Consider the following 26,860-nt stretch of genomic DNA (forward strand, 5'->3'; position numbering starts at 1 on the left):
CCGCAGCACACACGAAAAGAAACAATGGGGGCTGCAGGGGTGTCCCCCTCAATGCCCCACTCACTATACTTTACAGTAAGGTGAGCAGGGGTACGGGGGAACCCCCTGCAGCCTTCCGTTTTAAATAAATAAATAAATAAATGAAGAAAAGGACCCTGCGGCGCCAGTTCCCGATCACGGAAGTGAAAGGAAACTGGTGCCGCAGGGAGACAGCCTGAAGAAAAGGTAAGTAGGGTTTGTTTATGTTGGGGGTGGGGGTGTGTTGAGGGGGTGGGTGGGGTTGTGTTGAGCGGGTAGGTGGGGGGGTGTGTGGGTGTGTTGTGGGTGTGGGTGGGGGTGAGGGTAATGTAGTGATGTGTAATGTTTGTTCGCATGGGAAATGTAGGCACCTTTGGTAGTGGGTACATTTCCCATGCAAACTTTTCCGTCACTGACTTTTCTGTGACGGAAGGATCAAGCAGATCTGAAATTATTGAATTTAAAAATGATAGCTAGTGTTCACTTCTTTTAATATTGCCCTCTCTTGGCTTTGGCAATATTGATTATTGTTCACTTCTTTTAATATTGCCTTCTCTTGGCTTTGGTAATATTGATTATTGTTCAATTCTTTTAATATTGCCTTCTCTTGGCTTTGGCAATGTTGGCTATTGTTAACTTCTATTAGTATTGCTCTCTTTTGACTTTGGCAATTACTTTGGCCTCCATAAGTATAATGATAACCTTCTGATCGGCTTACAAAGTTCTTATTCTTTAAGTTCTTCAGATCAGTTCGGTACTCAAAATTAATGTTAGTGGCCAACGGGCGATTACGGAGCATGCCGGGGTTACCCAACAGAGGTGAACTCACTGGCTGCTGCAAACGCATCCAGGCTCGGACTGGGACAAGAAATCAGCCTAGGCAACAAAACACAAAGTGGCCCACAACAAAAAATGTGGCCCATATTCATGAAATTCAGCTGTTCCCGACTTTTTAAAGCGCACTACCTGTGATGGCATTATACCTTTATGGCCACTGCTGGTGAAAACAGTCTGGGAACCCCTGGAACTGAGGTGCATACATACCCTATTGTCCTGAAGGTTCGTAACATGCAAGCCCCTCTCCCCCCCCCCCCGAAAATCGGCTTGCAAGTTTCCTCATTACTGCTACTGTCAGGGCAGCAGAAGCAGCAGTAAAAACCCTCCTCACATTAACAGAGACTAGGTAAGGCATAGACAGCCGCAGATTATACTTCCCTTATTGAAGGGACCAGCTCAAGCATTAGCAGTGCAAGCTTCCATCATGCCTCACAGCAGGTAGAGCACATCAAGCAGCCGCCTTCCCTCCTGCATTATAAATAGAAGATCCAGTGGCAATGGAAACTTCATGCACACCTTTGAGCCCGCACAAGCAACAGTGCAGGTTCCAACGCACAGAAGAGGTAGAGCCAGTGTCCCACATACAACAACAGCAGTACAAGCTTCCATCCCACGAAAGGTCCAGCACAGGCAACAACAGTTCAAACATCAGACTTGCAAAGTAGGCATACAGCACTGCCAGCAGGAGGGGAAGTTGTTCTCCTGCATAGCATCAAGAATACAGGCAGCATCATGTCAGGGTTTTCAACGACTGAGCAGGTGTGGCAGCTTCAATCACACCACATATTGGAGGCATCGCTGCACTGCACTTACAAATATTCCCTCAAGATGTATGGAAATGATTATGGAAAGATTGTACTTAAAAACAGTCATATGATTGCTAAGCCACACTCCCTCACTAACGCCTCATCACGACTTGGGCGGTAACGGTAACGCTATTAGCGTGGGCGGTATTAGCCCTACCGCCGAACTCCCCGGCGCTAATAGCGCCGGATCACGAGTTCGGCGGTAATGTCAATCCCCATTCCCCATTGAGCCCATTCGGGAATGCCCCATTCCCCATTGGGCTCAATGGGGAAAATTTGCGCTAATACCGCCGGCGGATTTCCCGCCGGCGGTAATAGCATGAATTCTCGGCAGATTTCCCCCCAGCTCAGCGCTGGGGAGAAATCCGCCGAAGTCCTGCTTTGGCGGACCCTTAAATCCGGCGGTAATAGCGCTACCGCCGGATTTAAGGGTTACCGCCAAAGTAACTCCCAGTGAGACTCTTCTGCTGAAGCTTCAATGTGGAAAGCAGCCAGGCTCTGCCCTTCACCTCTGAAATCAGACACTTAAGGACTGCTGCGTGAAGGTGAATTGGGCCCTGCTCCTACTTACCCTTCCACGCACTCCTTACATGCAAGTGCTAACATCCCAATCCGATTTCCATTGCTTAAAAATGTATGAATATAAAACCCACTGCTGCTAACAATAAAGTGCTTTAGGTAAGTAATTGCAGCACAACACTAGGTGCGTACTGACAGCTCTCTTAGTGACCGAGGGGTCAAGTCAACGTAAACAATTTCGTGGGTAGCTAAAGCACCATTTGCCCACTGGTCGGTGGCTGCCTGTGCTGGAAAGTGGCATATATATATATATATATATATATATATATATATATATATATATATACATATAAATATACATATAAATATATACAATCCTGTGCAGTAGCAGTGCTTAATTTGTGCCTGTGTTTGCTGCTGGTGGCCACCACCGGCATTGTTTTTTCAGCACGGGCACTCTTTCTACAACTGCCCTTGATCACAGCTCACTGCACAGTGGTGCCCAGCCCAGGGATGGAGGCATTCATCAAAGAAAGTCAACACATAAGATTTAACGTTCTTTGATGAATGCACAACACTGAGTCTGTGCTGGCAGTGGCCCAGCATGGCGCAACTCGGGAGACAACCCTGCTCGGGCCGCACTCTCTCTCAAAAACAAATTGACCTGGGTGCGGGGTGGGTCGTGTGAGCTGAGAGCTCATGTACATGTTGCTTGTGGGGGCGGGGCTGCCTATGCACAATAACGTAATCCCTGAGCTGGGGGTTATTTCCATAACACTCTGCGTGAGAAACCTCCTGTTGGTGTCTCTGAACTCTTTTTGGTATTCAGGTATGTTAACTGACCATTTACTGAACGTCACTTTATTAAATACATTGATAGCAGTGGTCGGGCAGGACAGTGTGTTCTGATTGTGCAACTCTGCCAGCGCCCTCAAGAAAACCCTCTGCAAACCCCTCCTGTTCGCCAGTGACATTCTTGGGGCAGAGGATCTGCGTGGGGGTCGGGGTGGTCGTGATCAGCCTGTTGTTGGACTGGACGACAAGCTGCTCCAGCTCAGGGGAAGCCAGCTTCAGGGGCCCCACGTCGGGAGACGTGAGCAGCTCAGCCGCCTTGCTGTTAATGCAACAGGTTTCCTTTTGCAACAACGTTTGCTGTCGATCACCCCCCCTTACCATGGAGATGTGTTGAGAGGCAGGGGAGGCACCGCATCAGTTAGCTGAAATCTTAATTGTGGAACTGGTGGTTCTTTTTGATAGTGTCTCACTACTGGTGGTTTCATATTATCATTTTAGCAGCCATCCATGTGTTCTGTTGTGCGTTATTTTGTCTTGTGTTTCCTATCATACGCATGGCCATTTTAGATAATACACAGTTTATGTTTCAAGTACATTGATTTGCTTGCTCTAGGATGAATTCAGTCTCTCCTTTCATTACATTATTGTAAATTAGACTTTCTAAACTTGGGGAAGGGGCTGTGTAGTGGTTGTAAAAAACTTTTGCTGGCAGTATCCGTAGGCGTGCACAGAGACATAGCAAAGATTTGCCTACGTCTTTATGTGCAAAGATTGTTGCTTTGGAAAACAGTTTCACTAACTTTACTTCCGTGTGTAAAATAGGCCAATTCTTTTCTCTTATAGTGTGACTTTAACATCCCCTTTATAGATGATTTCACATATACCTTAATTCAATGAGTGGGCACTCTGTACTCTTCCTTGGATACCAGCGAGTTTGTAACTGTAGCAGTACTGTCAGCTAAGTTTTATATATTCCATAGGTCCTGTGTCAACACAGCAAGCCTGGATTCCCTCTCGAATTTGATTACAATTTGCACAATTCCAGTGAGCAGTAGATAGTGTGTGTTTTATGAGCCATCCAGGGTTGGTTCCAGGGAAAGAGGCAGGCAGACTGGAGAGCTGGCACTGCTGGAGATGGGCTAGTCGGACAGATGGCCGGGATGGTGGGGGGGATTTCGAGGAAGTAAGGGGTCTGACCAGGATCACAAATATTGGTTAAAATAGTTGGATTTCAAGGTCTACACTCTGCAGTAATAATAGAGTTTACTTACAAAAAACACGAATTGCATAATAAAACCACATGACTACATGTTAATACTTATAGCAACATGTTAAGCCAAAAGAATATGATTGTGACTTTAATAGTAAACTATAACTCCCAGAATGCAAGATAATGCCAACCTGAAAAATCTAGTTAAGCCCACGGTACTTTCAGTGATCGAAGACATGAAATAAAAGAAGTTGTGCAATAAACAAAGATAGATATGTGTGCTCCTCACCCCATCCATCCCACTACTAGCCCGTGCCGGCAGCTGATCTAGCACTGAGCCGGGCCGCTGGTGCCTTGGCACCGCTGGGGCCGGCATTAGTGAGAGAAGACTTTTTGGGCCCTGGTACTTAATTTTTTTTTACAAATTGAGCACTGGGGCACACCAGCTCACAAACACACACACCCCAATGAAAGTAGCTACAACAGCATCCTTCTGTTGTACGTGTGACTTATTTACATAGATTTTAAGAACTGAAAATCTGCTATCTGCTGTACTGTAATAAAATGACCCTGCGGAATGACAGTGTCTGTTCTGATGTCGTTACCGCTCATCTGGTATTTGCAGAAGAAATCAATGTAGGTTGAGGCAGGCCAAGCAGAGTTCCACCATGCATGACAATGGGCATTATTTAATGGATGGGTTTTAAGCGCATAGGCCCGTCTCTGTAAATGCATTACGTTATTGCTGTGTAAGCATATGTGTTCAGACACTTTCTACAGAAAACTAACAGAAACACCCCCTCCTCATTAGCCCCTTTCTGAAGAAAATCTCTCGCCTCAATAACATGCAAGCTAACATGCTCTATAATCTATTCCATTTGGGACATGACAGCCCAAACCTGTGCTTTCTTTGCAACCTGGGATTTGCAGTACTGGATTTATCATAGGGAAATGCAGTGCTATAAGTCCCAGAATGCAAAGTAAAAGACAGTAATGATATAGAATCACTGGAATGGAATGGGTCCCCCTGTTGAGTGTGCAATTCATAGCTATGGTTCTAAATCTGCTGAAAAGAGAGTTGTATTTGGTGTGGGCATCACATGAACAAATGCTCAAATATGAAAGCACAGTCACGTTTATGCTTAACTTCACGTCTGTGATCTAATCCCAGTGCAACCCATGAACGTTTCATGAACTTGACATGGATGCCAACATGCCTCCTCATTCCATTCAGGGGAATCATAGTCCTGGCCTGACTTTATTGTTGCATTCTGAATCTTAAAGCCATGGATCTCTCCATTATAAATCTAGGACCACAAGTGCCAGAATGTAAATATAAAACTAGGACTGCACTAGCGTCTTACCAATGGGGCATGCTGGCTGTTTGCTTGTCCCATTTGCACAAGAACAAGCAGATGTGTGTGAGCTATGGGCAACGCGACCATATGTTAGGTTGTGTTCATTGGACTTTGTGTAGCACGCTTTTTCGAATAGTGTTTTGCTTTGAGGTTATGCAGAGCTTTTAGACCAATGCATGTGAGTGTGGTTGGGTGTTGCCAATGAAGAATAGAATTTGTTTTACTAATTGCACGAGCGTCTTTTAGATTAGACGTTGTATTAGGAAGCTAATTCTACTAATCGGTGCACAAAAAAGTGCAGCAAGTCATTAAGCTGAGCTGTAACTTTTGTCCATTGTCGTGTTTGAAAAAGTGTCTCCAGAATGAGGCACATTTGGTTGTGGAATCCGTAAACCTCTGCGATATTAAAAATGCACTTCGCTTTCTTATGCTGTATATTGCAGAGTTGGGCTGCTGTACTAATCCAGGAAGGAGTGTGCAGGTTGAACCCTGGGACTTGCTTGTGTTTCTGGCTCTGCTGCTTCCTGGCTTTTTGCCGCTACCTTACCTGTGTTTCCTAGCTCGGCTGTGTCCTTATCCGCTTCTGCTTACCTGGACTGTGTCTTCAGCTCTGCCGCCTTCCTGGCTGCGTGGAGGTGGCCTTCTTGAACAACGGATACTCCGAACCTATAAAAACAGATCACTTCCTTCCTGGCTGCCATCGGGTGGAATCACTCCTGGATTGTTTCCTCTCTGGATTTAACACATACTAAAGAACACCCTGGATCCATCATGGCGGATTACCTCGGCTCTGGGCAGTCGCCCCCGGTGCTACCCTGTCTGGTCTTCTGAGCCAGCAGGGTGGCGTCAGGGGAGTCTCGCCCCTTTTCTCCACGAAACCAGAACTACAAAGAAAAAGGAGAAATCACCCACAAAGAAGAAAACAACAAAGACCAAACAGGTGAGCCAAGATTCTCAATCCGCCGATCCTCACACATGCACTTCCAATTCAGCTAACTAAACCATTCATTTATAGAAATTAAAACACACTCACAACATATCACTCTACTGAGACCGCTTTAATGTGTGTACTCAATTCTCTTCTGTCAGCTCATCATTCGAAAAACACTTCTTATTCTTCTTGATCTATCTGCCGCTTTCAACACCGTTGACCACTCTTTGCTCTTGGACTCTCTTTTCTCTTTTGGTTTTAGGGGTTCTGTTGTTTGGTGGTTTTCCTCTTATCTATCTAATAGATCCTTTTCAGTTTCGTGGGGTGGAAAGACCGCCTCACGCTCTCAAGCACAGCGTTGCCCAAGGTTCAGACTTGGGCCCGTTTCTTTTCCCACTCTATACTTCTCTACTTGCTCCCTCCTGTGATTTCCTCCTTTGAAATCTCTCATCACTTTTACGCTGACAACATACAACTTTTTCTATCTTTCTCTTCTTTCACACCTGAAATTCACTCCACTCTGACTTCTTGTCTTTCTCTCAGGTTTGACAGGTTGATCAAGTACAATGTACACACAACTAGCCCCACTAGCCCACTCCTCACCTGATGAATCTGTTGGAGACGCAGTAGATTCGTCTGTAGAACTTTCCTTCTTCTTTTATCTCCAGATGGTTTCAATCTTGTTCTTGGAATTGTAGATAGAAGGACGGGCTCGCCTAGAGTCCACTTTGCCAAAGAGGCTATGTGCCCGGCAGCGGGGACTCCAGGGAGCCCACCCCAAACCAGGGAAAACCCGGATGAAAAAACCCTGGTAGATCTTGATATGGATGGTAGTTGATGTAGTCCGTAGAGGAATCCAGTTAGAGTGAAGGCAAGAGTAGTCTTGCCTACAAGTACCAGAATGCACTGGTTGTTGTCGTAGTTGGCGATTGCCTGTTGTCCAGGTAGAGGTCCAGTTGGCGTGCGGATAACACGCAGATATAGTGGTACACAAGGGAAGAACTGTGTGTCGGGAACACACCGCTCCAACGGTAGACACCGCTCACAGAAAACAATGAAAGCTGAGGAACCGCCCAGCGCGGGAGAGAGTACAGCAGTAGCAGGAGGGTTGGAGAGAGATGCAAACAGGTAACGGTGACAGACGCCACACAAGCGGAGAGGAAAGCAGTCCAGAACGGAAGGAGGCAAGGAGTCTTTCGAGTGGGACGCAACCCACTAACAAACGACCAACAAGGAAGGCAGAAACCGGGAAGGGAACACAAGAGGGAGCGTAAGCAAACTCACTTGCGGGAACAAAGAAAGGAAGTTGCAATGCACAGGTGCTTCTCATCTGCCGGTCTTTAAGGTGGCTAATACTGGAAGACTGGAACGCGCTGCGCGTTGCATGGAATAATTCAGTCCTTCTTCCATATCGACCATCTCCTCCATACTTTCCATTGGGCGATATGTGACACTTTCAGCCATTAAATCTTGAATGGCTTTGCACTCCCTTACTCTTAACGCTGTGAAAACTGAGGTCTTATTTTCCCCTGCCAATCCATTTTCACCACCACTCTATCTCCTTCCCACCATCAACTTTTTCTATTTCCCCCACTGCTCGTAATCTTGGTCTCTATCTCGATTCTAATCTTTCCTTCACCCATCACATTTCTTTTACTTCCCGTTCTTGTCGTTTTCACTTGCACAACATTCGCAAAGTCCGTTCCTCGCTCACTTTTCATATGAGTAAATTGCTTATCTCTTCTCTTATTTTTACTCAACTCTTTTACTGTTCTGTTACGCTCTTTGGTCTCCCCTCCTCTTGTCTTGCTCCTCTGAAATCTATTGATCATTCTTCCATTCGCATACTTTGTCTTTTCTCTTAGCGTGATTCCATTTCAGCTTCACTTGCATCCTTTGGATGGTTGTCTTTTCAGTCGCAACTTAAATTTCATTTTCTTTGTTTAATTTTTAGTTCTCTCTATGGGCTTGTTCTGCTCTCCTTTTATATTCCTCTTTGTTCTTCTTGTCTTTTTAAGTTGACCTTTCCCCGTCCGCCCTGTGCCCAATCCCGTTCTCGCTCCTTTGAGCTTCTTGCTCTTCTCCATTGGACTCTTCTTCCGCTATCCCTTTGATCTATCACTGTCTATTCTTTTTTCCGTGTTTCTTTGAAGAATCATCTATTTCACTGTCCATGATTTGTTTGCTCTCTGACTTGATATTTGAGTTATTTAATTTCAACAATTTTGCATCGTTGTTTTTATACTATGTACAGCGCTTTGGATAAAAGCACTTTATAAGAATTAATGAAATATAAAATACAAAAAATACAACACTTTGGATTTAAGTTGTTTACTACAGTTTTTTCCCACAAAATCCATCTGGTCTACCGGAGCGGCACAACTAAAATTACCTTGTTAGGCTGTGCACTATGAGGGTAGTAGAATGTGCGGACATGCTGTGATAAAGAGTTCTACTTCACGGACTCCAAAAAATGGGTCAGGTTTCCAGCCCGTTCCTAGGCGGACTGCTGCCACCTGAGCTTGAATAAGGATGGCGCCAAGGCGACTGGCAGCAGGAAGCACAGAGAGCACAGAGGGCGGGCATGTTTCCTTTGTCTAACTCAAAGTGTTCATTGTAACAAGTTAGGCACCTTGGAAACACAGTCACAGTTTAGAGAGCATCGAGCAGAGCTTAGTCTCTGCTGCGGCCAGGAAGAACAAAGTTTAACTTTTTTTTTTTTAACACACACGTAAAATTGTGTGTTTAAAACAGTTTAATTTCGACCCAATGGTATGGCTTGGAAAATCATCCCACACTAACAAGAATATCATCCGGTCCCTGGCCGAAAGGGCGATGGACCAGTCCACCACTGTATGCATCTTCTCTGTAAATAGTGGCAGCTCCGGTGTCTCTGCTTTTCTTCTTCTTCTGCTCCACTGCAACTTGGAGTCCCTGCATCGACTCCACCTCCTACTTCTCATGGCCTGCACCTGAGCGGGGTTGTTTATATTGAAAAGTACAGCTCAGGTGTGGGTCATTCGAGAAACTAGATTGCACACTGCAGTTTAATGCCTCCAAATTCTTTTTCCTCGTCCCAGTATTTTGGGCATTGTGGGACTTGAAGACCCCAATGTTAAAATGACTTAGTTTATTCTGAATATTGGTTTTACTTTTACTCACTTCACTCTCAGTACCCCTTTAAAAAGAGTTTTAAATGGGCTCAAGTTTTGATTTGAATTCAAAGTCGATTTAGTTTCATAAAAAATTAGGGTTCACATCAATTATTCGCGTGTTGATTACGAGAGATTTCATTATCATAAATGTATTGGTTTTATAACACGGGACACTCCAGCCAGGGATTTCTTCCACTGACCATGAATGTTGCGCCCAATAAAAATGCCTTTTTATCTTTAATTAACCCTGGGTTCTTTATTTGAGTAGGCCTCCAACCCGTCTTGCACCCACCTTAACAAACACCCATGTCACAATGGACCAGGAACCAGGCCGGTGTGTAACAATATGACATCTATTAAATTTATGGTCAAATGAAAAATCAAGCAAAATCAAACAATTGGGCAGCGGCCACTGATGGGGTGGCAATACAAATGCAAAAATGTCCACAACACAGTTAATGCAACTCCTAACACAATAGAGAGAAACCTTTAATAGCAAGCAAAAGAGAAATAGTTTTTAAAAACAACAAATGGTATTCAGGTTAAACACTCCCCCTGCAACATTCACCCCCAAATGTCTGCTAACTAAATTCTTTGTGAATGGAAAGCAGTGGCAAGGGGCCAGTATGAAGGGGGAAAATCGAATTTAGGATTCAGCCCACCATCCCTAGATGGGAGGCCGGGAAAGAAAATGAAAACCTTATTTAGGAGCAAAACAGCATAATCGGATTTGCTTTTTACTCCCACAGCAGTTTGCAACCGCGGTGGAATAGCTAGGACAGAAATTTGTGTTGCTACACTAAACAGATGAGTAAGCTTACAGGCTACTAGCAGGACCCAAGGCAACGTGAATACAGGTAAGAAAATCGATTTGGGAATGAAAACAAATGCAAAAGACACACGCGGCAGAATGGCAATTCTTTTCTACACAGGACTTGGTTTGACAGGCCGCCACGAGAAGGGCTGAACTGTCAAAATCGGAAATCGGATTTCAGGACAAGGAACAGAGGCACATAACAGATGGGATTCTGTTAGAAAGGAATGGTTCTCAATGGGACTGCAGTTCTTTTTTAATGGGACAGATGCAATTCCGAAATCAATGGTTATGCACATAGAACACAGGCAAATTTGTTTTTTGTTACACAAGGACTAATTCTATTTAGGCTATCTTTTAATGACTATATTTAGTAAAAACACTCAACTAAATCGTTAGTTTCAAATGGCAACAATAATGAACGTGAATTTCAATGGGGGAAATTAATTGATTTACTTCAAAATAATACTAAGGACGTATACCGACTATGGAAAGATTTCTCAAAGGAACACGCTAACATACACAGAATAAATATGGATTCTACTAAGGAAAGGTGAATGAATGATGTAGGCAGTTTGGGACTTTCAATGGGATTTTTCAATAGGATGCAGGATTCAAAAGAGAGGGGTATGCAATTTGGGAACTGGTTTCTGTGCTACTTACAATGCAAACTTGAGTTTGTAATTCTGGAAAGCCAGCAAGGTCTCTGGACAGCCAGGCCAAGGGATCTGGTCACTCTGGATGGCTGCAGCAAGGGATCTGGTTGCTGGGACAGCTGGGCCAATGGATCCGGTCACTCTGACAGCTGGGCCAAGGAATCTGGTCACTGGGCTCTCCTGGATGGAATGCTGGGCAAGGGATCTGGTCAATGGGCTCTACTAGAATGGGAATCAGCTGCCTCCTCTCCCCCTGGATTATTGGGGTCGCCTGGAACTGGGTGATTGGATGGATCTGCCTGGATAGAGGTATTGTCATGATGCCTACCCCCGGGCATCCAGACCAAGTCCAGCAACCCCGGAAGCAGGCATCATGTTACCCAGAGAAAGCCCAGCAACCCTTGTTAGGGGCTATATGGGTACAGTCCTGGCGCCCATGGTGCCAGGCTCATATGGGGGAACAGTCCTGGCGCCATAGACGCCAGGCTCATATGTTAAAACTTACCTGATGCAGACCAAGCTGCAAAAGATCCAAGCCCATGTGAGGCTTGGAAGGGACTACTTTACCTAGGGACTATTTTTTTACTCGGGTGTGGTTGTGGAGGAATACTTACCTAGGACTACTTTGGAGGCTATTTAAACCACGCCCGAAGGGGAGCACACGCTTCGTGTTATTCTGCATCCTGCAGCGTAACGCTCACCGTGCCTGCAGTCAGCATCCAGCCTCGTGCCACGCCTGCCTCGAGTCCAGAGCACCTAGAAAGAAGGGGAAAGAAGAAGAAAGGTTAGAACAAGAACATTATTGGGTTTCTTACCTGATTCCGGATTCATCGCACCTTTGAACAAGAAAAAGACTTTATTTTAAAACACGTTGCATTGCCAGCAGCAGCGCCGCGCCATACTCACCGTTCCTCGCAGCATCTCTACGATCCGGCGCTGTCTATATCATTATGTTGCCACATTCCAGCACCTAAGGGGGACAAGAAAACAACAAGGTGAGCCGAGGGGAAACAAACAAGGACAATCTCTTGCCACCATATACCTACCTGATTTTACCTCTGGAGGTACCATTCACCAGCACGCCAGATCTTCTTACGTCGCACCTGTAAGAAAAGAGAAAGCAGCGAGTTAAACTTTGGCATCATTTAATGGACAGTGTGGGATAGCACAGACTCTTACCTGAACGCTCTGAGCTGCCACAGAGCTATGTTCTTTTGGGTCTAAGCTGCAAGATAAACAAAGGAATTGGACAAGAGTGATTATTCAGACATTTTTGAACTCTTAAGAACTATATGCTTACGGCCCTTCGCTAGGAGTTTTGGAGCCAAGATTTGTATAGAACTCTTCCAATATCCTCAAGCCAGTGAAGTAACTGGCCATCAACGCGCCCCTGCGTTACTCGCAGGATGGAGAGCTCATCATTCAAAACTATAAGGTGAGCTTGGTGAACGGGAATATCAGAGGTGATAAATGGGGACGCAGTGAGGGGCTATTACTCAAATCCACGGGTGGCTAATTCTCTTTCTCTGCCTTTAGGAGACTACTTCTACGGGTCAAGCAGACGAAGCTAGGTGGGCCAGTCCAGTCAGTCATCTCTGCACTACGCATCACGTTGGTGGAGACCGTGGCTGTCCAGTTCCACCCGATACCCCTGTGGGAACCAGGTGAGCGTAACAGAACGCGAAGCCTTTCTACAAATCCTCACCCGGATGTCATGGAGACCTCAGAAACTGACCAATTGGCCCTATTATTAGGGGAACTTAGGGCTGAAGTACATGCCGCTCGCCAAGAAACGAATACCCTCAGGAGAGAACTGATTGTTTCTAAGAAACGCACTGATGATCTTGCTAGACAATTTTTGCAACCAAGCTGGGCAAACACCATTACCTGGACTCGGGGGGAATTCAACTCCTGTTTCATCAAGCAATCCTATGCAAGTGGTTCTACCAGGGAGCATTCCTTTAGCCCCGCCGGAACGTTTTGCTGGGGACCCAAAAAGGTTTGCCGTGTTTATGAACCAATGCCGCTTGCACTTTTTATGCAGACCTGGAGCCTTTCCAAATGATCAAGCCAAAGTAGCCTTTGTCTTATCATATCTCAGCGGCAGTGCAGCGGATTGGTCAATTCCACTAGTCAATCAGGATGACCCTATTCTTCGGGATTTTCAGGGTTTTCAAATGAGCATGGAACGACTATTTGCCCGGCACTCCCAAGGACAGGCCCTGTATAACGAACTTTTGTCCCTACGACAGGGTAACCAGGACCTTCTAACCTACATCGCAACCTTCAATAGGTTGGTGGTGGAAACTGGATGGCCCGAGGTAAAACGGATTACGTTATTTCATCGAGGACTTCAAGGAGAACTCAAAGATGTTTTGGCTCAAGTTGTGAACCCACCTCAAGACTGTGCTGAATATATAGACTTAGTGGTCTATTTAGATCACAGACTTCAGAACAGAAAGGCCGACCGAGCCAAGTTCAAGAACCGGGTGTTGGTTAAACCCAATGCTACCCCCAAAGGAGCAGATGCCTCAGAACCCATGCAAATCCGAGGGGTTAAAGGACCCTTGACTCAGAAGGAAAGAGAAAGGAGACGGCAAATGCAATTGTGTCTATACTGTGGAACTTCGAGACATTTTCTACGGGATTGCCCTGTAAAACCACCCAAGAAAGTGGTAGGAGCTGCTGATAAAAGCCATATGGAGTCTGACTCGGGAAACGACCATGCCCGACAAGCGTAGAGGTCTGCTTGCCGAGCTTGAAGAAGGATACTCAGACCTCGCACTTCATCATACCAATGGTCCTTATAGATCCAAGGCAACCATCACGTATGCACGCAGTAAGGGCATACATTGATAGCGGGGCCATAGGAAACTATGTGGACCACAAATTGGCTTCTAGGATGAATCTACCTCTCTGCAGAAAGAACACTTCGGATGTCATCACCACAGTCGATGGAACTGAAATTGCCTCTGGGCCTGTAACTCATTCCACCGCAGAGATGACACTATTGGGTCAGGATGGGCATCGAGAGTCTATTGTCTTTGATTTAATCAAAGCCCCTCAGTTTCAAATAATACTGGGGATACCTTGGTTGGAAACACATAATCCTTGTATTGATTGGCGAGAGAAGAGAATAACCTTCCCGGAAAGTGCACATACTTGTTACCCGAAAAAACCCTTGAATGAAGGCCTGGCCGCAGTCGCTACTCCAGTCGTGCAATTACCTCAGGAATATGAAGAATTCCAGGATGTTTTCCAAAAAGAGCAGGCAAACACCTTACCACCTCACAGATCATACGATTGTCAAATCGATCTCATACCCAGTGCACAACCTCCATGTAGTAGGATCTACGCCCTTACTGAACCTAAAAACCTTCACCTACGACAATACTTGTACCAATATCTTGCCAATGGCTTCATTCGTCCGTCCAAGTCCCCTGCATCTTCAGCTTTGTTCTTCGTGCCACAAAAGGAAGGTGACCTCAGAACGTGCATAGACTACCGCGCATTGAATCAGATCACGGTTAAGAACCAATACCCATTGCCTCTGATCCCCGAATTACTAGACCAAGTAAAGGACGCTTGCATCTACACTAAATTAGATCTCCGAGGGGCATATCATCTGGTACGTGTGAAGAAAGGCGACGAATGGAAGACTGCTTTTCGCACTAAGTATGGGTTATTCGAATACCAGGTGATGCCCTTTGGGTTGTGCAATGCACCAGCAGCCTTCCAGTATTTTAAGAACGATGTCCTTCGTGAACTCATTGACGTCTGTGTTGTTGTATACATAGACGATATTCTAGTGTACTCCTCTTCAGAATCAGACCATGTGAAGCACGTTCGTGCAGTCCATGAGAAACTACGGCAGCACAAGTTATACGCAAAATTGGAAAAATGTGTTTTTCATGCTACGGAAGTTGAATTCCTTGGATTTATCCTGACTCCAAAAGGAGTCCGAATGGACACTCGAAAGGTGGATGCAATTCTCAATTGGCCATCACCCAGTTCAGTTAAAGGAGTACAAAGCATGCTCGGATTTGCTAATTTCTACCGCAGATTCATTCCGGATTTCTCACATGTTGTACACCCTATCACAGCACTCTTGCGAAAAAAACAAACGCTTCTTGTGGACCGAAGAAGCTGAAAACGCCTTCCAAGAGTTGAAAGCGAAATTCACATCTGCACCTGTATTAAAGCACCCACGCCCTGAACTTCCATACATAGTTGAAACTGATGCATCCAGTTTAGCCATGGGAGCTGTCCTGTCTCAGAAGGATCCTGAAATGGGTCAACTTCACCCAGTAGCATTTTGGGCCAGAAAGTTTTCGGCACCCGAGTTAAACTATGCGGTTACCGATAAAGAGTTATTAGCCATCAAATCCGCCTAGGCTTGGCGGCACTATCTTCTCGGTGCCAGGCATACCATTACTGTAATCACCGATCACCGGAACTTGCAGTATTTAAAAACAGCCAAGGCCCAATCGTCACGCCAACTTCGATGGGCATTGTTCTTTGCCGAGTTCGATTTCGTGATCACTTATCGACCAGGCTGTAAAAATGGCAAGGCAGACACCTTATCCCGAATAGGGATGGGAGAACCATATGTAAACCCAGAACCGGTACCTATAATTTCAGAACAAAGAATTCTTGGCATAACTACTGTACAGACACTAGAGGATATTCAGGTAAAGATCCAACAACTCTTCGATCCAACAGCCCTGCAGGACTGGGTAAAGAAAGGCCCGGACTACTCAGTCATCAATGATCTACCTTATTATCAAGGGTGACTATTTCTGCCACACAAGGAACTATAAGAACTAGTCATCTCCAATTATCATGACACCCTGATGGAAGGGCACCCAGGTATCGCAAAGACTGAAGCTAAAATTAAGAGACAATTCTGGTGGCCCACCTGGCGAAAAGATGTAAAGTCGTTTGAAATGTCTTGTGGCATTTGCGCCCAAAACAAAAGTCATAAGAAAAAACCAGCTGGACTTTTACAACCTTTGGATATCCCGCCTACACCATGGCACACCTTAACGTTAGACTTTATCACAGACCAACCTCCATGTAATGGATTTAACACCATTCTAGTTATTGTGGATCTTTTTTGCAAGATGGCCCACTTTATTCCTTTAAAGGGATTACCCTCTGCTTCAATTCTGGCCAAGGAGTTCCCCGAAAACATTGTTCGAATACACGGATTTCCTTCCATATTGGTCTCTGACCGAGGCAGTCAATTCATTTCACATTTTTGGAAAAAATGTTGTCAACTGGCGCAAATCGACGTGAGGTTATCAACCAGTCACCACCCCCCGACCGATGGTCAGACGGAGAGGACCAACCAGACTCTTGAACAGTGCCTGCGTTGTATGTTACACCAGACTGAAGGTAATTGGAAGAACATTCTATGGATTGACGAATACGCATACAATAACTGTGCATTCTGGAACTGGACAAAGCCCCTTTTATACCATATACGGGCACCATCCTCGAACCTCAGAACTTGACTCATCTCAACACTTAGAAATGCCTGCAGTGAACCATCTGCACACTACTATTGCACAAGCCTTTAAGGAAGCAACTGCGTATGACCTGAGGAGCGGCACTGCTAAAAGAAGAGGAGGTCCTCCCATTCAGGTAGACATATGAGCTTTATCTGAGCACATATCTCCTCCAGGGAGGCCGGGTTGGGTGGCTGGTCCCTCAGTGCCAATATTGATTAAGGGGGGTTTATCTGACAACTTCAATTCGGATATACAGAGTCCCCCACGTCATGTGATTATGAATACTTCAGTGGGTGCGGAATCACTGAAGGTGTTTTTGTCAGCACCGCCTGTCATGTGAATGAGGAAAATTGTAAGAGTCCATGCCTCCACCCTGAATCAGGTTTCCAACTGTAGCTCAGATCAAACAAAATCTAATTTCCTTGGCACTAGGCGGGAGATAACAAATAACTTGGAAAATCCAGGTTTGTCGGATTATAATATAACTACACAATCTGTTATGAAACCTCTGGTTTTCCTTTTCGGGAACTCTACAAATGCACACGTCTCGGATGTCATGTGTACAGCTTCAGTATTCAGAAAACAGAACAGCAAATGTGGTGCCGTTCTGCATTTAGGTCATTTTTAGATGGTTAGAAATGGAGGTAAAATAATGCTGAGCACTTCTTTTGGTGGAATTCTTGTATTCAGTGCTCGCCACACATCTGCGCCATGGAAAGAAAAGCGCAGCGGTTCTTCTGCCATATTTCCACGTGGTTTTGAGGTAAAGGGATTTTTGTTGTGGGCCTTAAATGTACCCCACAGAATCCCTCCCACCCCCGCTCTTCCATGACTTCTTGTTGAGGAAGAGAAGGGCAGAGCGGGGTTCATTTTGTGGAGTTCTTCTTCATATGGTAACAGCACTCCGGGATCCTCTTCCGTCTTTATGTTGGAGGGTATGGAGCGGCACCCCCTTTCCATCCTTTCCTTCCAGGTCCCCGGGACAGTCCACATCAAGCTAGGCCGTAATGGAGTTAATTATCTAGTAGAAGATAGATAAAAACTAGTTTTAGGATATTTTACTGACACTGTTCCCGGAAGAACTACAACAGTGGGACAATAATTACAACATACACTTTCTAGGACATAAACATTTTTCATCTTTACCATCACACCAAGTAGATTACTCAACTGGACAAGAACAACAATTTGACTTTTAAAACACATTTTTTTCATTTTTACAGTAACACTAAAGGAAAATACTCTCTGTTATGTAAATATACCTATGAACGTGAAGACCTCCATTCTGCTTTTTCTTTTCCTTTCTTCTCATTCTCCAGATGTCTCTCATGCTTGATTTTCCTTTGGCTCATCAATCAGCTGCAAAGTGTGCCTTGGGTGACAACTTTTTAAGTGATTGATGTGGACGAATTTCTCTTCTGAAAGCTCTCCTTTGGTGGATGTGTATCCTGTAGGTGACAGGTGAAACTTTGTCTACAATTTCAAAGGGACTTGCCGGGGGGGGGGGGGCTTCCGCTCCTTAGTCGGGTTCCTCTGAAAATTCTACAAGTAGACCCTGTCTCTTACTTGGTATTCTTTTTTAGTTGTTTTTAAGTCGTAGTGGGTTTTCATCCCCTCTGCCGATTTCTCCAGATTCCGCTGTGCATATGCAAAAGCATGCTGAAGGTGTTTTCTTAGATTCTCAACATATTAATGTGTTGTGGAGGCATTTATCAGTGTCTGCTCTTGTGTTCTATAGAGCAGATGCTGAGGTAACACCATTTTTCGTCCAGTCATTAGCTCAAATGGAGACATTTTGGGTGCAGAGGATGGTGTAGATCTGATGGCCATCAGGACAAGCGGTAATAGGATGTCTCAACTAGGCCCAAAGTCTGCCACAAACTTCTCAAGAATGGTCACAATGGTTTTATTGTACATCTCAACTCCCCCACTAGAGGAGGCGGTATGCAATATGGAGTTTCCTTTTTACCCCAAGTGTCTCCCACATCTTTGTCATCACTTCGCTGGTGAAGTGACTTCCTCGGTCTGACTCAATCCTTTGGGGAAGGCCAAAATGCGAGAAGATGTGGTTGATCATCAAGGCAGTTGCTGTTTCTGCCTTGCGATTTGGGGCCAGGAGACATTCCACCCATTTGGTGAACAAGCATGTTACTATTAACATGTACTTGTTCCTCCTAGAGGAGTGAATAAGGGGTCCATTGAAATCTACTTTTAAATCTGACCAAGGCAGTGTGATCCCCCTCCTCTGGAGGGGAGCTTGGTGTGTTAGTGAACTTGGCTGAAATTGTGTACACACAAGACACCCCTTCAAATATTGGTCGAGGTCCTGCCCCATGTGTGGCCAGCATGCAACCTCCTGCATGTTTTCTAGAGTAGTGTGAAACCCCTGATGACCGGCTGTGGCCGTGTCATGGGTGTGACTTAACATCAGACTTCGGAATGAGGTAGGTACCACCCACTGGTCACATCCAGAGATGGATCTCCTTACCAACAAACTATCTTGGAATCGGAACATTTTGGGAAACTTCATCAACACACAGAGATCCTCTTTTCCAATATAATCGGTTTCCGTCAGAGGAACATTCACGGGGTCCTGAATGTGTTGGTAAAATGTCCCAATAATCGGATCCCCTTTTTGTGCCAGAATTAAATCAGCATCTGGGTTCTCCTTACTCCACTGGGCAGTTGAGAGTTCATTGTGAGCAAGTGTTTGGGACCTGGTGACAGCAGTGACCTGGATTTCCCCCAAAAGGGACTCGATCTCAAGGAGATCCCCTTGGATGGCTCTGGTATTTTGGCCAACTGATCAGCCAGGTCGTGTCCAGTGTTGTCTGGTCCCTCTATTTTGGAATGACCCTTAATCTTTTTCCAATAGATGTTCATCCCATTAGAGGTGACCAGATCATCAATATTTTGTATGAGTTTCCCATGCTTGAGTGGTTTATTATTTCCACACGCACATGCCTCTGGTTTTCCAATTGATCAGGTGCTCCACGAACCCGTTCTGGACATAATCTGAATCAGTGATTATGACCAGTTTGTGGAGTCGGTGTTGCACAGCAGTGATGATAGCCTGGTGAACTGCCATCAACTCCACCACCTGACTACTATGGGGACCTATCTTGTACCCAGTGGAGGGTTTCGTGGGTGGCGGGACCCTATAGAGGTCATGCCCGCTTGCGAACAGGCAGGTGTTTTTGTTCTTTTTCTGGGATTGTTTTTTTCTTTCTAAGGGAACATTCTTGCATTCTGTCTTCTGTGGTTAGAGTGGTGGTCTTTGCACAAAGGATGTTAGTGAAAAGTAGGTTAGGACTTTTTCCTTGGGTTTCCCTGATCTTATTGAGACTTAGATAACCCATAGGGTCTTCTTTCTTGGATGTTAATAAATGCGGAGCTAAGACATTAAAGGGACAATGTCTTGCGAGGTGGCCAAAATATCCACAGGAGAAGCACTTCTGGTCTAAGGTAGGAGAGAGGGGTATAATAGATGGTATATCTCCTTTTGTGCCCCCTATCACTGTAGCGTCCAAACCTGGTCCACTACCTTTAGGTCTATCGGGTGTCTCTGATCCCTGGAAATCACAGAGGGGTATCGCTGGGATGGATGGCTCTCGCTCCTCCTGTTCTTCCCGAAAGCTATCTGGGTATGAGACCTCTGAAGCAGGGGTATCGAGGGCCCTTGTTTAACCAGGGGGGGTGGGGGCTGAAGACTCTGCCCTGTTACATTGTGCAATGAAAGATTTACTCCCCTGTTCCCTTTCAGATGTTATAGGGTCACTGTACCAGGGGGTGGGAGGTATAGGGATTGGGTCCTCTAGAGATTCCTATTATTTGATCTTCGGAGAAGGGATAATTTCACAAAATGGTAGGGTTTCAGGAAGGCTGGCATTTCCAGTGGAAGCATTACATGCAAATTCTTCCCCTTCAGGATCAAGGTTTACCTCAGTTTCTTTTCTGGGTGGGAAAATTCTTGCATCTCGTTCCCAGAGGTGGATTCTCCCTGATGGTTTCTACTCATCTCAGGGTAGCTGTCTCTAAGTTTTTCTGAACCTCATGGACACTGTTATTGGGCAGAGAGATGTGAGAAAGACTTACGGTTAGGGGTGGTATTTTTCAACCTGCTCGGGATCCCAACATGAGCCAGTCACTGCTCCTTCCAGGGATGTTACAATTGGTGAGAGAGGGGTCTGACCCTCCCAGCTTTCTTCTGTATGTGTGTGAGAAATCACAAATATTGTAGGCACTTTGTAAAATGAATGAACATAGATTCTCTAATCAGTTGGTCTCTGTCAACGTTTAAAGAGTGCTTGCTTGGCAAGAAAAAGAAAGCCCTTTTGTGGTTCACACATACACGTTTATTCTCGGTGGCGGCATCAGAGAGTTAAATTAGCCAAGCAACAGCTGCATGGAGTAAACCAAAACCATGTCCTGTGTTCACGATTAGCCTAAGTGATGTAATGGCCTGTCATGAAGAATGTATAAAGCTGTTTTATTCTCATCATAACTGAAGGAGGCTCAGATGACACAGTTGCATATCATGCTGAGCCCGCTTAAGCGAAATAAACTGTTCTATGAAACTTTGAAACTCTTTGCTGGCACCTAATTTAAGTTGCTTATGAACACAGGTGGGCATGGTGAAAAGTATTGCCCACAAATTGGCCACCCTAGATGGAACCTCGTTTCAGTTAAAGATTCAGTTGGACTATGCTGCCATAGTTGGAGAGTCGGTAGAGGTCGGGAGGAGGTTGTGGGGTGCACTGCGTTATTTGGACAAGAGTTCTCCTGCAGCCACACCTTCACTCACCAGCTGGTCTCTTCGACAAGTTGATCTCTGCAATCGAGGGTCTCCTGTGTGTGTGAAGAAGGGAGATTTACACTCCTGCTGAAGCACTGGCACAGAAAGAAAGCAAAAAAAAAGGGAGAGGGTGTTTCATGCACAGAGTGTGATGATTTAATGCAGAACGATGTTGTAAGTCTGAATGTATGAATATGTATGTATTATCTATGGGAGCATACTATTAATGAAACATCGGGAAATACACTTGAACATGTAATGTGGTGTTTTCTATGGGAGCATACTATTAATGAACCATAGGGAAATGTACTTTGCATACACAGGTTGAAACCATGCGATGGATGAACTATGAAATTGCTGTGTAGTTTGTATTGATTGTGGGCGTACTGCGTTAAGTGGGACATTATTAATGCAACCCTGTGATCACAAGTAAAAGCCACTGCAACAGAAATGGGAAATTCATGCACTAAGGGATGTACTCTCTCTCCCTGGTCACCCACTCTGGGCCCTCTTCCTGCTCCTTTCTGTGAGGCTAAGAACCTTGGTGTCATCAGGGAGGGCTCGGCAACACTTTCTGGTTTCCCTCCGATGTCAACTATTGTTGGACGAATAGGAAGTCGGTAACCACTAGACTCTTCAATGTGGTTCCCATAGATAATATACCTGCTTCTGCGCTTCTCCCTCCTCACAGTACTGATCTTGCGGTTCCCTTGTGAGTCAATGGAGTTTTTCTTTGTCACAGTACTGGGAAAGGGATCTTCACTTAGGTCATTCTTATTCTTCCTCATCGCAGTAATTTCGAGGGGAACGGTAAGGTGACAATAGCTCATGACACTATTAAGGAAGGGGTTGTTGTTAGTGTTATAGGAAGGGGGGTCTAGCATGAGGTGATTGGCGGGCATACTTCATTCTCTTCAGATAGTCATTCCTAGTGCCACAGGGGGGATCCCTCCCCATGAGATACTCCTGCTAAGTGCCACCGCTAGGGGGACTATTAGTTAGCGGTTTCACCTCCCTGGCCTCTTGAGGACGGGCTCCTTCTAGGAGACAATGGACGGCATCCGAAGATTTGACACGGCGTACACACTATATAGCCTTATCCTTTCAGATCTCAACATATCAACATTGAAACAAAGCATCCTTGTCCTGCTCCTGTATTAGTACCCTACTCCACCGCCTACAGATCCGGAAGCTCCAAGAAGCTGTGAAAAATAACAAAGCATAAACATGCAAAGCAAAGAGCTTCACTCATTCTCATTTGGGGTCGTACTCTTATGGGCCCAGGCAACTTCAGTGACTGGCAGCAACAGGCAAGAAATTATTGTCAGTCTGCTAGGCTATAATCTCTTGCACAGTGACTGGCAGATTTGACTAAATATCTCCCTGTCAAATTAAGTGATGTGGAAACTGAGGCAGGGTTACTTCAACAATAACGTGTGGTGACAACCAACAGGACCGCTAATGGAAGAGCAGGAGGTGACACCATGTTGTCCCTAAAATCATTAAATCTACTCCATTTTAAGGGAGCCTTTTTTAGTGTGAACTTAAATCACTTGTAAGGACTATGCTTTTTGCTGTTAAGTCACATCGAGTTTAAATAATTTCCTCTTGATCACTTACTCTGGGTAAGCAGTGAACCCAGGATTTTAACCAACTCTGCAATTTAGGCACTTAACTATATATCTTCTCACCTCTACTTGAAACACATATTTAAGGTTTGTCTTTTAACAACAACTTTGTCTTATAGTGTTAACTTGAAAAATCCAAAAATCTCATAGAAATATGACAATATCTACATACTAAAAGAAACACGTTAAGCCAAAAGAATATCATTCATCATACCTTTATTTTCCAGATCCTGAATGGAAAACTGCAAGTCCTAGAATGTAAAATAATGATAGCCTTAAAAAATCCCCTATAGTACAGCACTATGCTTACGGCATCTTTAAAAAGTACACAGGGCTCTTTTATTAAAAATGTAAATTGCAGACAGGGGGTCTGTTATGTTAGCACTTAAGTGCAAACAGGTCCTGTGCATGTAATGTTAGTCAATTGCGGTATGAAGTGAAAAACAATGTTGTTAATGTAGGCCTGTATGACTTAGTTTTTACACTTTTAGTGCAAATTTAGTAAATGTTGCCTGCCATTTATACATGCCGGCAGAGTTTGCAATTGATTCCTTTGGAATACGCTTGCTTATAGCTTGTGTAAAAAGCAAGCAAATGCCATAAGAATCCAAAGCATGTGTGCCAGCATGAAAATGCTGTGCTGGCATAAACACTTGTGCCTTTGTATGCCTTTGTATGACTGAGAATGGGGTGTTGGAAACTGCAATTCATTCTGTTCGATGCCCCCGCCCTGCCACACAAGTGACTGAAAATATGGCACCTCATAAAAAGCATGTGTAAAACATTTATGCATGACTAGTAAACATGATCCCCAATCTAAAAGAAACTGTAAAAAGGTCACTCGGTATAGAGATTGTTTATCACAAAAGTATAGCTTGCTGTTATGCATGAAGTTAAGAACATGATACCAACATAAAATAAAACACATTTTTTGGCATGTCAAGGTAGTAGACATCATAGGCATAAAGTTAATCTTAAAAAGTTAGCTTTATTGTTTTACTCACTTTAATCGTCTTGGAAGTCGACCCAGTTGTTTTACTTAATTGGAGCTGCGCTGGGACTTTTAGCTGGAGATGCCCCATTGCGGTGCCAAATGCGCTACCTAAAGATTCACGCTTAAGAAAGGCACTGCTGATAACAAAAGGAAAGTGTTTGCGCAGACCCATACTAAGGTCACCCTCTTCATTTTGTCCTGCTCATGGTGGCTCTGATGGTCAGCAGGTCCCTTCAGAAAGGGTCCAGAATTTCGGACGTTGGGAAACAGTGCTCCATGCCAATGTTAATGTTAAAGTATATCTGTACCACGCCTATCACCACTGGAGTTGTCCCCTGGCACTCTGAAAGGCAAGGTGGTAGGCTAAGTTAGTAGGGCATAGCCGCGGAGAAAGAGCAAGAGAGAGAGAGCTGTTATGTGCGTTGGCAGCTTCAGTTCCGTTGTTCACCATTTGCTGAGCTTAGGTGTGTTTTTGGTTGGTAGCCTGCATGTGCTGTTGTACAGGCTATGTGTGGTTTGTTTCATTGTTGCAGTTGTTACATATCAATTTTAATTTCAGTTGAAAAACAGAACCATTGGACTCGGGAGTTATGCTGTTCTATTTCGGATTATAAAGTTAGTTTCCCCCACAGAATGGCACGAGTTTAACTCGCGCCTCCTCATTAGATGAGCTCATTAATGGCATCTTTGAAGGGAGTGTCTGCTATTTGAGCTGCTCCATCCATTATTAGTAGCACAGGGGACCTCGGCGCTTCAGCACTCTTGCGAACATCTCCACTGCGTCAAAGCCTCTTTTGACGTCAAGCTCATTTTACGGGGTCCAGCACCTGGACTCCATTTCCCAGAGGCCGCGGGGCTCCGTGTGTCAGGTTTACTCGCCGCACAGAAAGTACAGGACAGAAGATAGGAAAATGTGAATAGTTACTTATCAAAATACATCAAACAAGTATTAAAATGATGCAAGTTGTTCAATAATTCCTCACATTTATTTCTTTTCACAAAGCGTTACAGCAACGTAAAATAAACTATACGCATACCATTACAATCTCTAGTTTTTAAATGAATTACTGTTTTGAATTAAACGTTTCAATGCACTGGCGAGCACCTCTGTATACGAGGCGACCTAGCTCGAGTATAAGATGGCCGCCCAGTCCACCGCTGCCTAGCGGAGCGCGGTGGGTTTGCCCATCAGTCCTTTGTCTATGGCCGCCAATAGTCAGGGGCTGTAGCGTAGGGGAGGAGGAGGAGGAGGAGGAGGAGGAGGAGGAGGCGGGGGCTGGAGGGATGAAGGGATGAGGAGCAGCTGTGGCATAGCGGGCAGGGAGCCTGTGAGCCGATGATGGGCAGTCGTTGCTTGCATGGGGTGCCTCCCAGAGGTAAGTGTCCGTGCGGTGGGGCGGGAAATGTTGCAGCTGGTGGGAGAGCGAGACCCCAGGGTCAGAGAGTGTGGTATTGCACATTGCAATAGGATTGAATTGGAGCGAGGGATTATTCAACAGGGACAAAGGACGAAAATAGGCAAAACGTGATCCATCACTGGTGTGTGAGGAAAGGGCAGCGGTGGAGTGTTGTGCTGCATCTATTCCTTAGAGCACGCCAGGGAGGGAGAACCCCCCGCAGAAAAGCTGCATGCGAGCTCCGATTTGGCGTCCCCTCAGGCGCACCCCACCACTCCCAGCCCCATGTGGAGGCTACCGGGCACGCTTCTATGCATTCGTGCCTATGCTTGAGCATCTGGGCCGTGACTCATGCTTTGGATAATAGGGGCAGGAGAACACCGTGCAACGATGCTCGTAGGTATCCGACAGCCTTGCAGAAACGCTTGTGTTTCTACTTTTATATAAAATGCTGCGTTTTATGCACACACTATTCCCCCACAGTGTATGCATAATTTATGCCCCCCGTGTATACACTAATCCCTGGATCAGGCTTGCCCCGGAGGCTTCCCCAGGTGCTGAGCGTGACTCACGGGTCCAGATTATAGCAGTCACACAAGCCCTGGGGAGACATGGAAAAGCAGAGCACGCGATGCTTCCACGGAATAGACAAGTACCAGAAGGTGGTGGGTATTCACCACCCTACACATCCCCCTTGCTGCAAGACAGACACTGTTGGAATCCCCCACGCCCCCTCCCTGTGATCAGCCAGTCTGTGGTAAGACATACATCAGCCCCCCCCTCCTCCTTATCCTCAGGCATATCCTGTCGGGCTGCCTTCCCTCCCTCCCTCCCTCCCGCCAGGCAGCATCTGGAAGGCATCCACTTGGGCCCCTCACCCGCCTCCTGCTAAAAGGAGCTCGTGGTGGGCTTCACGTCTCCCTCCCCTAGGCAGCCTCCGGCGAGATGCCCGCTGCCCACGTTGTAGCCCTTTTAATAGGCTTCCCCACCCAGCCCCCCGTTAGGCACAGAAGCCCCTGCCAGCCTTATCCCAGCTCACCAAAAAAGTAGTCCCTGCTTATCTACTTAAAGAGCAGCTTCGACTGAGCCCTCGCTTATAGCACCACGTTCATGTTGCCTGGCACGGGTTGCAGACCCCTGGGCAGGCTCATTCCTGCAAACCTTCGACCCAGGCAGAATCCGCCTCCCATGAGAGCCTCTAGCAAACTTAATTCTGAGTCCTGACTCTCACCCTCCTGCGGGCAGCTTCTCTGTCTAAAGCAGCCGCGTTCCCACTCACTTGGGCAGACCCTGTTAGCCTGTGGGCCTGATAGAATAACTTCCTGTGCCCGAGCTTCCGTCAGACATCCTTTCCCCTCCCTCGTGCAGCCCCTCTCAGCCCACTTTCTGCTGACAGAAGCTGAGCAGACGTCAGCAGTTTGCCCACGACCGTTT

General features: G+C 45.6%; 1 protein-coding gene and 1 long non-coding RNA gene across 3 annotated transcripts in view; one reads left to right on the top strand and one right to left on the bottom strand.

Annotated features, from left to right (window-relative positions):
- Positions 1-20,868: 20,868 nt before the first annotated feature.
- LOC138583090 (uncharacterized) lies at positions 20,869-25,308 on the bottom strand. Its single transcript, XR_011305152.1, has 3 exons — positions 24,040-25,308; positions 23,250-23,286; positions 20,869-21,460 (listed from the first exon to the last, which is right to left on the bottom strand). It is a non-coding gene; the product is annotated as an uncharacterized lncRNA (long non-coding RNA).
- ST3GAL2 (ST3 beta-galactoside alpha-2,3-sialyltransferase 2) overlaps positions 25,300-26,860 on the top strand; it is a 339,116-nt gene continuing 337,555 nt past the window's right edge. Inside the window, exon 1 of one of the 2 annotated variants that reach the window (XM_069655010.1) lies at positions 25,300-25,405. The gene's annotated coding sequence lies outside the window, so the exon portion shown is untranslated. The remainder of the gene's footprint in view (positions 25,406-26,860) is intronic. The other variant, XM_069655018.1, reaches the window with a different exon arrangement.

Source organism: Ambystoma mexicanum, chromosome 1p (genome assembly GCF_040938575.1).
Source record: "Ambystoma mexicanum isolate Mex_15411 chromosome 1p, UKY_AmexF1_1, whole genome shotgun sequence".
NCBI lineage: Eukaryota > Metazoa > Chordata > Amphibia > Caudata > Ambystomatidae > Ambystoma > Ambystoma mexicanum.